Source organism: Marmota flaviventris, chromosome 5, assembly GCF_047511675.1.
Source record: "Marmota flaviventris isolate mMarFla1 chromosome 5, mMarFla1.hap1, whole genome shotgun sequence".
In the NCBI taxonomy this organism is placed as follows: Eukaryota; Metazoa; Chordata; class Mammalia; order Rodentia; family Sciuridae; genus Marmota; species Marmota flaviventris.
In genome coordinates, this window is record NC_092502.1 from 162,208,153 (window position 1) to 162,220,690 (window position 12,538).

The following is a 12,538-nucleotide window of genomic DNA, read 5'->3' on the forward strand; positions in this document are numbered from 1 at the left end:
ACTGGGATTACAGATGTGCGCCATCATTCCTAGAAAAAGCAGATTATTTTTTTAAAGTACTGGAGCATAAAATGGAGCAAATTATGTTATGCACATATACAAACAAGTCACAATAACCTCCCTATTATGTATAATTTTAATGCACTAATAAAAATCATATTAAAAGAGACCAATGCAGTTAATTACCCTCAAGTCAGAATGATGAGAAACAAAAAAGAAGTTATAAATCCAAGAAATAAGAGAAGGCTATCTATCACTTAAGCTCATACAGTTTTTTAAAAGATAAAAAGAAAATATTAATAAAAATATCAAAAACTACTGATATAAATTAAACAGATTTATTTAATCGTCCAAACTATCAAATCTCTTTTAAGGAAAAATAAGTTGCCTAACAAATAAAGTATAAAGAATAAAGTATAATCCTATTAAGTAATTTCTTTTTGGCTTAAAATAGTCTCATAAACACAGTTCTGGACCTAGGTATCTTTACTGGCAAATTCTATCAAAAATCTGATGAGTCAATTCATTTTCATACACAGGGTCTCTTGTAATTTCCTTCTCATTTCTTTGTACTTCAAAGAATTTCTGTCATTTTTAAGGATTCATGTAATTAAATTAGATCTACAGGGATATGCTGTGATAATCCCCTTATCTCAACATCAAACTTCTTAAAGAAAAATCTAAATTAAAAAAAAGATAGTGTTCATACTTTGGAAATCAAATATTGCTGTCAATTCCCCAAATTGATTTGTAGATTTTTAAAAAGCATAGCCAAAATCCTTGCAGGCATTTTTGATGAAAACAATAACAAATTCTAAAATTTATGTGGTGATACAATATATGCATAATTGGGTCATCTAAAATAAACAATAAAGAGCAGAAAAATTTCTTTGGGTGCAAAAGAGAATTTCTAGAAGCTGTATCATCTACAAGTTCTCTTTACTCCGCTGTGGAGAGAGACAGCTTCTACATATGTGTTTTTACGAAATGAAGATTTGGAACTATTTTTTTGGAAAGTCACATTTTTGTACCAGAAAAACTTAACCTAACAATTGAACTTTAACCTGGAAAAATTGAGCACACAAAAACTGAGAGATTTGTTGCATTTCTCAGGCTCCACTAAGAAAATCAGCAGATGGAGAACTTCTGCCAATCAAGCAGTGACTACAGAAACTAACTCTCAATGTCAACAGTGAACCCTGGAGCTTCAGAACTAAGACTAAGGTGAGGGATCAGGTGACTGAACACACGACAGGCTTTCCTGAGGCACAAGCAGGTGACGCTCACCAAGCAGCAGGAAGAGCAACAACAGCCAAGTGTTGAGAGGAGCTTCCCCTTGTCAGTGGAATATGGAGAAACGCATCAGGGCATTTAACACAATAGTGGTAATGCCAAGGAGGACAGCACTCTGGACGAAAACACGGTAACCTAGGCATCATGTACAGGGAAGGACAGACAGACACCGCCTAAGTAATCAAGGATTAAAATTATTACACAAAGTTACAATGATAAAGATAGGCAATAGAATCCAAAAAAAAAAAAAAAAAAACCCACAGTCTTCTTATTGATCAACACATAGAAAACTGAACATAAAGGATTTTTTTAGGGGGAGTACTGGGGACTGAACTCAGGGTCACTTAACCACTGAGACATATCACCAGTCCTATTTTGTATTTTATTTAGAGACAGGGTCTCCCTGAGTTGCTTAGTGCCTCGCTGTTTGCTGAGGCTGGCTTTGAACTCTCAATCCTTCTGCCTCTGCCTTCAGAGATGCTGAGATTACAGGTGTGTGGCAATGCACTGGGCCACAAAGACTTTTAAAAGTTCTCTCAGTATAGAATATACATACAATAATATTCCAAAACGATGTCCATGCATATTTCTTATTTTAAGACAAGTAAAATGCAATCATAAAGTAAAACCCCAATTTATGCTATTTAGTGGGACACGCCTAGAACAACAGGATTCTGTAAAGATCAAAATACTGAATTAAAAAGCAAAATTATTCTATGAAAAGAGAAAAAAAGAACATCAGGGAAGCAATTGTACTATCTGACAAAACAAGTAGTAATTTAGGTAAAAACTATTAAATAAGAAAAGAGAGAAATTATAAAAACCAATTGTTGCCAAACAAGAAGGAACAGTTATGAGCGTCTGTGCCTGAAGTACATGGTAGCTCACCAGTATGGCAGAGCCAGGAGCCACAGGAGAACTAGAAGAAGGTGAGTGGCAGCCAACTCAGGGGATTCTTCTCTTCCCTGACAGACCAGGTTTTAAGTGAAAAGAGGGTAAAATTGCTAGTGATTACAATGAACCAAGAAAAGCCACCTATTTACAACAAGTGCTGTGTCCTCAAAGTGAAGACGTCTTCTTCTCCTGGGACCATGATATGCCAGGAGTGCCCATGTGATCGGCCTGAGGAAACCTGAGCTACAGCAGTGCCTCTTGTGTCTCAGTGCTGAGGATAATCTGGCTTTTAGACAGAGATGGACATGTTTTATCAATTAGGAAATGGCCATCTGTTCTGGATTTATTAATTTTTTTAAAATTGTGAATGTTTGTTGAATATTTCCAAATGCCTGTCAACATCTATGGAGATGAGCATAATTTTTTTTCTTTAGATCTTTTAATGTTATGAATTAGATCAATATATTTCCTAAACATCAACTATCCTTGCATCTGGAATAAACTCCAGTGGATTATTAAATCATTACATTTTAAAAGTGCTCTTTGATTTTGTTCGCTCAGTTTTCATTTAGGATTTTGCACTTACATGTGTAAGTGAAATTGCTGAGACATTTGCGTGAGAAATCATTTATTCAACTATCATATTATTCTCATTGTTATCAACATCATTTAATAATGACCAGAACAATTACATGAGAGAAAAACAAAGATGCAAAATTGGAGAAAGATGAATCAACTCTATCACCATGTAATAATAAAGTTTCCTGAGAAAAATAAGAGAATCAGCTCAAACTGTTGTGAAAAATATTACAATTCAGAACTCATGCAAGGTAGAGGGCTAATGAAAATTCATAAATAGCTCCTATAGAGGAAAATTCCTGAAATATAAAGTAACTAGGACTAAATTTAAGAGGAAAGAAGGAACATGTACTTCAATGTTCAACAGTATTGAAGAATACAAAGTGAAGAATACAGAATGATGCAGAGGTGTGGATACACTTAAGATCTATCTGCAAGCTAGTTCACAGTTTAACATGGTGCAATTAATGGGCCACCAGTGGATACATCAGGAGGAATAAGACCAATTTATCCTAAGGCTTGCATGGAAGATAATACTAAAAAATAATCAGAGGGGAAAAGCTATGAAAGGTAACAGTCCTTCCAGATCTGAAAACATCTGACAAAATGTTCATCATTAAAATGGTATGGCATTGCCATGTGAAGAGTTAAACCAGGGAAGGACACTGAAGTGCACAGGGGCTTTGGAATGTAATCAGGGAGGCGATGACATCGAGAGGACAAGAGCAGGCTTTTCAATCAGCAGCGCTTGATTGACTTGTGGAAACACTGATGTTGGATTCATTCTTAACACTGCACCTCAGAAAAGTCCAGTGTTTGAATGTTTATCTCTAAAAGTGAACCCTTTACACAAGGTGTGTGGCTATGCGGACATATTTTTCTATTTGTAGGAAGGAAAGTCTGTTTCATATTGAGAAGCTGAAAAAAAAAAGTGGCAAAAATTAATGCTGAACCCAAACATCTTCTGAATGAACCAGCCAGTGGGGGCAGGGGTACACAAAAAGTAAACCCCAGAGGCAGGGGAGAGCATCTATGGTCACACATTTGAAGTGTTCTTCTAACATGCAGATTCTTCACGTTGATAAGAAAAAAAGCAGCAAGTCAAGGAGGAAATAGGCAACCTGGATAAGCAGAGGTTTCACTGGACAGAAAATGCAGGTGAGTCCAAGTGCTCGCCTTGCTGGGGCTCCTTGGAAATGTACTCAGGTGCTCTCCTCCACACACCGCACGGCAGGAACCTGGACATTGAATTCCCTACTTGTTTGTGAAGTGGTGTGGAAGAGGTGCTCTTATCTTTATGGCTCTGACAACCTCTGGAGGACACGTGAGCATTATCTATCAAAATTACAAAAGCCTGCAGATTCTAATTCAGCAATTCCATTTCTTGGAATTTATCCTGGACATCCTTGCATAACATGAAAAAACCATGCACATAGGTGCATAGGTGGTTACATACCACAAAAATTTTTTTTCTGATTATACAATTGAACCAATTCAAATAGTCAGCAATAACACATGGATTAATTAAATCACTGACTACATAAATCAATACAAGCATACAATGGAATACTAGGAAAAAAATATTGTAACACAAATAAATGGAAAAACCTCATGTGTTTATAGTTTTGAAGACAATGCTGTTAAAATGCTCATGCTGCACAGACAGTGCAGGTCACAGCAACACTAATCAAAAACCTAAGGGCACTTTTTTTTTTTTTTTTTTTCAGAAATAGAAAAAGAAATCCTGAAAGGGCTCCTGATTAGACAGACAGTCCTACAAAAGAAGTAAATCTAAGGTCTGTATAATTCCTAGTTTCAAAATGCATGGCCTTAACTATAAATCTGGAAGAAACACAGGGGAAGCTCAATGACACTGGATCTGGTGATGATTTATTTTATGTGTGACCAAAGACACAGGCAACCAAATGACATAAGTGAGTGGGACTCTGCACCAAACTGAAGAACTTGTGTGCAGTGGCAAAACAGCCAGAGTGAAAGACCAGCCACCAGCAGGGGAGAAGACACACCGAGTCATCATCTAAGAAGAGGAATGTCCAGGATGGATCAAGACAGCCTGCAACTCAGCAGTAAAAATCCAACAACCAAACTACAAAACCAGTAAAGGATGTAAATAGACATTTCTCCAAACAGGTATAATATGCCAGCAAGAATATCAGAAGGTGATTCATATCAACAGTCATTAAGGAGACGCAAGTGAGAACCACAAGGAGATAGCACTTGGCTCTAGGTCTCCAAGGATTGGAAAGGGCCGAGAGCAGAGACAAGGAGCTACTTTGTATCCATATTCATTGTGGCCTAGTTCAGCATCATTCAGCATGCTTCCAGCAACCCGCATGCTTTTGGAGGGAAGGGTGAAAAGCAAGCAAGGCTTGGCTTAGGTGTGAATTATTCAGCATTGAAAAGGAGAGGAAGGCTGCAGTGTGTTGTGACACGGACCGACCTTCAAGACATTATCCCAAGTGAAATAAACGAATCACAAGGACAGATCCAGGTGACGAGGCGCGAGGACTTGAGCCACTGGTGGGAAGGAGGTCGACAGGGTCAGGAGATATGATGGCCCTGGTCTTAAGGTCCTGGGCAATAACCGTAAGGCCCCAGTCACCATGGTGGCACCTAGCATGTGTCAGCCCTGCCGTTGGTGGCATAAGTCTGGTCAACTGGGGCAGGAGCAACCGTGGAAGACTCAGGAGGAAGGAGGGCTGCAGCGTGGTGGGAAGGTTGACAGTTCACTGGGTGTCAAGTGTGCCATCCGCAGTCGGACGGTTGACCTCAATGCACTTGATGGGAAGAAGGAGACCGTAAAGTGGGTGGAAGTTATGTCATTTGCTTGGCTCGTTCTTGGTTCCCCTGTGGCCATAGAAAGCGTGATTTTTAAGTGAGATAGCAAGTCATTCCCCCAAATGAGTGATGAGTACTCTGCCTTTCAAGTGGGCTTATTTTAACAAAGAGAAAAAGAGACAGTAATCCTAAATTTAACCAATGAACGATCTATCTATTAGGAAAGAATTTCTGCTGCCTTTTCCAACGCAAGCTGCATCCATGATGAAAGCTGTGTATAATTATTTTCCACTGCAGATGTTATATAAGAGACATAAATTACTTCCTCAGTGTTTCTTTATCTGCTAGAATATCCAGGGTGCTCTTTTCTGTGATGGTGCGTGAAAAGCAACAAGCATCTCATTTCTAAAGGTGGTACAGGGTCATAAAAGTGACACTTGATCTCAATGCCCAAGCAGGAAAACATAGTCGATTTTGGATTTTATTGGGATTTACCTAGTTGATGTATTTGTTAGTACTTGTATCTATAATTGCATTATTTCTATTCCATTTTATTTTTATGGCAGTCGAATAAGTACACAGTTCAAGCTTTATTAATGAAATTAAGCAACATCTGCAAATAACCCTTTCAGAAGATAGAAAGTCGTTTGGAGAAAATACAGTGCTATCCAGCCCATCTTTATAAAACCTGAATGGTCTGTATCTGCCTTTTACCATCTTTCCATTTTTTAAATTATTATTCACTTATTTTTATTTTTAAGAGAAAAAAAAAGAACTGATTTTATGTTAGGAAACTGTCCAACCAGTACAAGGTGTTAGAAATCCAAAGCTTATCTATATATCAGTTTTGAAAGTACATCATCAGCAACTTGATCTGATGAGCAATTTTCTCCTTGGCTTTCTTTACTTCCCTTTGTAAGAACAGTGGCTGGTTTTTAACAGTCTCATAAAGTTCAATGAGTGCTTGCATAACATTCCATAAATTGAATTATCTTTGCATCAGTAGATAAAGCACAGATTAGCTTGGGGCAAAAGGTTGGAAAAGAATGAATCATGTGGTCCAATGTCACATGCCACATGCTCAGGCCCCCGGGGCTAACACTGTACCTCCACAGGCCGTCTGTGTTATATACAGAATGTCAAGTGCTAACCACCGTTTTGAAAGGGTTGCAAAGATAAAATCATTGAGGCAGGACTCTAGCCTCTTATTTCAACCTTCCCTTCATGATGCGCAATAAAGAACTTGCATTTCTGCTCTGGTGATTGTGAACATTTTTCAGGCTAAGTGACAAATGGCCACCTGTGCATATGCTGGCATTGTTAATTCAGTGGGAATGTCACCCAGTGCCCCTCCCCAGCTGGTCAGTGGCCTTGTGAATCTTCCCAGGACTCTCTACCCAGAATTCGCCCCAGCCCTGCCTCTCACCAGGTGACTCAAGGGACTGCCACTCAGCAGGTGCTGATTGTCCTCACTTTGTCCTTCAAGAGTAGGTCCCTGCAGTGCTTTGCATAGTGGGAAGGCATTCCCACTTGCCTGATGTGGAACAAGCAACCAACAGCAGCCGCGAAAGCCTTTGGGATCGCAAGGAAACCCAGCTGGCGACCACACCCGGCCATGCAAAGACAAAGCTGGAGGCTGGTGAAGAGGTGACAGTGGAGAGTCTGCCTAGCAGGACCTGCAGCTCTAAGTGATTGAGACGACAAGTCACAGGCTGCATTTCAAATCCCAAAGTCTTAAAGCTCTCTGTTTCACATTTGGCATCGGGGTGAAAACCAGAAATGATTATGTTGGTTAGAACCAAACCATCACCTAAGAAACAAATTTGTAAAGGGCCCGCATTAGCATTTCACCAATAACACTCCTTCCATAAATCTCTGGGCATTCCTGTTAAATTATTCATTCTGTGTTCCACGAGAGCATATGACAATTTTTTAAAGATGTATTCTTCACAGCCTCTTGCAATCAGCCAGAATGCCACTCCGCGGGTTATTTTTCTGAATCTCACCATCTGAATGTTCTGAATAAATTTTCCTTTATTCAATAAGTTCCACTGCTGTTTCCAAGCATAGCTTCTATGATTTCTACGGCTTCCCTTCTATTGTATTACCCTTCTATTTTATTTTTCTCCTCGTCTTGATTTCTCTTCATATCTGCTGTGTGCTTTACTTTACCATTCTTGCAATCTATCATTTCAGCTTTGAAAAAAGATATTTCCTATTATCTGATCTTCCTCAGATGTACTTAACTTTGTGACACTCGTATTTCTCTGAGTGACCTTTCTGATATAATTCTTTGGTGCTACATCTCCAAAGTGCCTTCTGACAGATTTCGCAGGTGCCCTTTTAATTCCTGTGCTGCAGCCACCTGCCTGTCTAGAACACTTCCCACCCGCCCCGAGTCCTCTGTGCTGCTTAAATTGGAGGCAGCGCCCCTCCCCCCTTAACTCACACAGTTTTCTTCTTGGAATTGTCAGATGACTTTTTCAGTCATTTGCCTAAAGACATGTAATGGAAACATAGAATTCATCAGTGAGCCCTGTCTGGGCAGGAGGACTGATGTGTGCCTCACAAAGTTTTGCCCGTCACCTGCAGGCTCGGGAGCACATCAGAAGGAGGAGGCCCTGTCCTCCCCGTGTGTTTGGTCACTCCACTTCCTCTCTGCCAAGGGCCATGAGAAGGGTGCCTGCTGATTCTGGAGCATGCCTGCAGCTGTGTCCTGCTTTCAAGGTGATGGCAGCCTGCCCCACCTCTGCCTCATCCGCTGTGTCAGTGTGTTGGCATCACCCCTGTGTTCAGCACCAAACCCCAGAGGACAGTCCGCGGGTAAGCACTGCAGCCCCACCCACGCACACACACCTTGGAGGGAATCTTCTTCTCTGAGTGTTTCCTGGTCTCACCTAGGTCACGATGTTCAGTGTCTAGGTGACCTGAAGAGATCATGCCACCCCCTATTGTTCTACAAACAGATTTTGCCATGTGCCGTGTACCCTGTCGCAGGTGTGCATGACACAGAGGATAGACGAGGCCCCTGTGTTCACGAAACTGCCTGTCTAGGAACAGCAACACAGCTACGGGAAAAACATAAAGAAGACAACAAAAAACTACTGCAAGTGTGACTTTGAGGACGAGGCAGAGCCGCCTGTTGGAGTTGGACTTCGCAGCTGCAGAGCCACCACACACTGGGCAGTGGACCGCAGCATGTTTGTGTGCTTATGGTCTGCAGGTCAGAGGGCCAGCCAGGTTTCCAGGGACCAGCATCCAGGTGTCAGTAGGTCTGGAGTCGTCTCCATGGTCCCAGAAGAGAATCTCGCTCTCGTCTTTTCCCCGTTTCCACGTCGCTCTTTCCCTTGGTGCACAGCTCCTCCCGCCCTTTGAAAAGCCAGCAACGCACACTAAGCCCTTCTCATTTCAAGTTGGTCTAAACTTTTCTGCTCTCTGCTCACTTTAAAAGACCCCTGTGATCACACTGGGACCACGGAGCTCAAGCAGGGTGACCTTCCTGCTTTGGATTTAGGTTAAGGCTTCCACCTGATTCTCACACTCTCCCTCGCCGTGGTTTTGATGTGGGTGAGGTGACTCCTCAAGGCTCTTGGGTTGGAGGCTTGGTCTTTAGCCAGCAGAGGGAGGTGGTGGGACCTCACAGAGGTGCAGCCTGGTGGTGGCCATTGGGCTCTGAGGGTGCTGTCCTCAGAGAGGAGGAAGCACTTGGTGTCCTGGTCAGTGCTCTCAAGGTTGTTGGTCCAAAAGCCCAAGTCTCGCCCGCCTGGCCTCAGGGGCTTCCTGCTTGGTCACGGGGCCCTCTTCTTCCCGCACTTGCTGCCACTACTGCCCTTGGTCACGAGGTGACGTTGTCAGGAGGCCTGCACTTGAGTGGGTGCCGTGCTGTTTGTACTCTCAGTCTCCAACACTGCGAGCTAAATAAGGCCCCTTTTTAAAGGTGATTTGCCCAGAACCTTATTACAGGGACAGAAGACGGACTAACACACGCTGAGGGCTACACAGAGGACATGGGAGTAGGCACTGCTGGCCATTATCCCACTACTGCACAAGTCAGTGCCTCAGTCCGTCTGACACGAAGGGATTTTCCACAGCAATCACAGTGGAGTGGTGGAGGGCAGGAGGGGAAGGCTTTCAGAGAGTGGGGCCTCCATCAGCCGAGCTCTGAGGCTGGGGACGCACTCCCGGGTGGAAGGCCGGCAGGAGGACGGGGCTGGGGGAGGGCAGGTGGGCAGAGCAACATGGGCCAGTGGAACCCCACAGCCCTACTGGAACAGCGCTAGGCCGTTTGGGGACCTGTGACCTTATCCCCAGGGTGACGGAAGGCTAGGGGTGAGCCGGGAGTGGCTAGGAACACAACGGGAATCGCACTTTTGATTGGATCATTCAAACAGAGCACAAGAACAGCTGCTGGGTGGGGGTCTGGAGCAGGACAGCAGGGAGAGCGGGTGGGGACACTTCTGCAGTGCTGGGCGAGACAGCACGGAGGCAGCTGCTGCAGGCACAATCTAGGACATTCTGTTTCTCTTCACTCGTCCAAAGTCACTGACTGAGTTAGCGGTGGTGCATCTGGTGGGAAGAAGGCGGGGCTCAAGGCATTGGTAAAGACCAGGCCACCGTGGGAGGGTGGGTGACCAGAGAGGCCCTGGGCAAGCCAAAGGTCCACCTCTATGCAGCTCTTGTCTTCATGGAAACAGGGCCATTATCTAAAAATAAAATTTTGCAAGAAGTTATAAATCTGCTTGATCAAATGCATTGTATTAGGCATATATTTCTCTATTTTGTTTTGATTAAGAATTATTTTTCTCTAAACATGACTCTAGCAAATATTGAATGTGCTGATACAGAACCGGCTTTCATGGCTGCCAAATAAAGCCCCTGCCTGACATGTGGGGAGAGAGTGGCATCTGGACTTTCAGGTTACACTCATCCGGGCACAACATACTAGGCTGCGCTGAATATTAAGTCCTAACTGCATTTATTAAATGCTGCTGAGCACTGTACTTATAAAAAGGAATTCTTCCCTGAAATCTAAAGTAGTCCTAAGTGTCTTTATATATAGGGTAGAAAGTATGGAGACTAATTAAGGTGAGAAGTTTCATGTCATCACACTGAGGAGCTTGGCAACAGGGTTTCACAGATGACATCGCACATGATTTTGTAATATCTTAACAAGGACGTCATTTACATTAAGGTCAACAGGATGAACTGAGGAAACAATCCAATGTTGACTTTTATTTCTTATGCAAAGAACATCTCAAGGCTGTTAGTCTGTCTCTCACCTCCTGAGCAGCCTCAGTGGAAATGCTGTCACCTCCCTGCTAGGGACTTCCATGATCTGTACGTTAGGAGCACAGGCATGTGCTACCTTGTACAGACCTGAGCTCCGCTGGCTTAATTGGTCAACTTTGTCCTTTCCACCAGCACATGGGCACAGCTTGGGGAGCATGTATTATTTATCAGCAAAAACATAGGAGCAGATTCTGAAAGCTTTTATGAAGTTGAAAAAGAAAACATCCATAAGTTTTATACTTTGAAGCAACTATGTGTGTCTATGATTCATTATTAACTGATTTTGTATATTATGCAAGAAACCAAAGTGCGATTGTCTCTGTTTTGGCTGCCATTTGTGAGGATACTCCTTTGTGACAGAACCGGGTATTGAATGGGTGCTTTTTCAACTTTGCATCTTGTCAAACATAGTTGTCATATGTGTGGGTCTGTTTCTACTGTTTTCCATGGATCTGCATTTTCTTTCTTTTTGTGTAAATATCACACTATCCCGGTGAATATACCTTTTACCACAAATTTGGATTTGTTGTAGAAAAAAAGAAAAATTAGTTTTGAAATATGTGTATTTCTAGGTTGATTTTAGGTACCAAATCATCATAAGAAGAATCTACAATAATGTGGCCTCTCTCATGCATGATATTAGACATTTTATCAAGTTAATTATGTGGGTCTTCTCAAAGAACAACAATTTGATTTTATTAATTTTCTCTATTGATTTCCTGGTGTTTGTCTCATTTTTATTTGTTCTGTTATCTATTATTTCCTTTTACTTCATATTTGGATGAAGTTTTCTTTATCTGGTTCTTAAAGAACATTAAAGCTGTTGATGTGATACACTTTCTCATCTTTCTATTTCATTTGCAAAGTATTTTTGTTTGTCCTAATTAGTTATAGATGACTGTAGAATACATTTTGATATATCATATATAAATAGAGTGTAACTTCTCATTTTTCTGGTTGCACGTGGTGTGTAATTACACCTGTCATATAATCATATATGCACAAAGGGTAATAATGTCTGATTTATTTCACACATTTTCTTTTCTAATAGAGGCATTGATTCCTATAAGTCTCATCCTCTTCCACAATAAACTAGTTTAGCTGTATTCCCCAAATGTGTAGCTATTTTTCTATTAAGTAAAATCATTCTGATTTCTGACTTCTTCACTCCTACATGGGTTTTTAAGATATAGGTCATTAGTATCCAATATTCATGATTTTTAGATATATTTCTACTGTTGATTTCTAGTTGAATTCATTGCAGTAAGATAAACTATTCTGAACAAGTTGAATCCTTTTATTCTTGAAATTTGTGTTACGTGTCAAACTATTCTCGATTTTGGTAAATATTTCCTATGTACTTAAAAAATACTGTACATTCTTCTCTTATTTTATAGGATGTTGTAGAAACATCACTCAATTAAAAGGCAATAACACTGTATTGATATTCTACATCCTTGATGATCTCTGGTCAACTTCTTTTATCAGTTCTTGAGAGAGTATTAAAATATTTTATTATGATTTTTGACTTAATTTCCCCCTACAGTTCTATCTTTGTTTCATGAATTTTAAATTCTCTCATTAAGTTCATAGATCTTAAAGACTGACTGACATCTTCCTGATAAATTTGCTCCTTTATGATTATGTAATGACTTTGTTTATACAAAGTAATATCATTTTACCT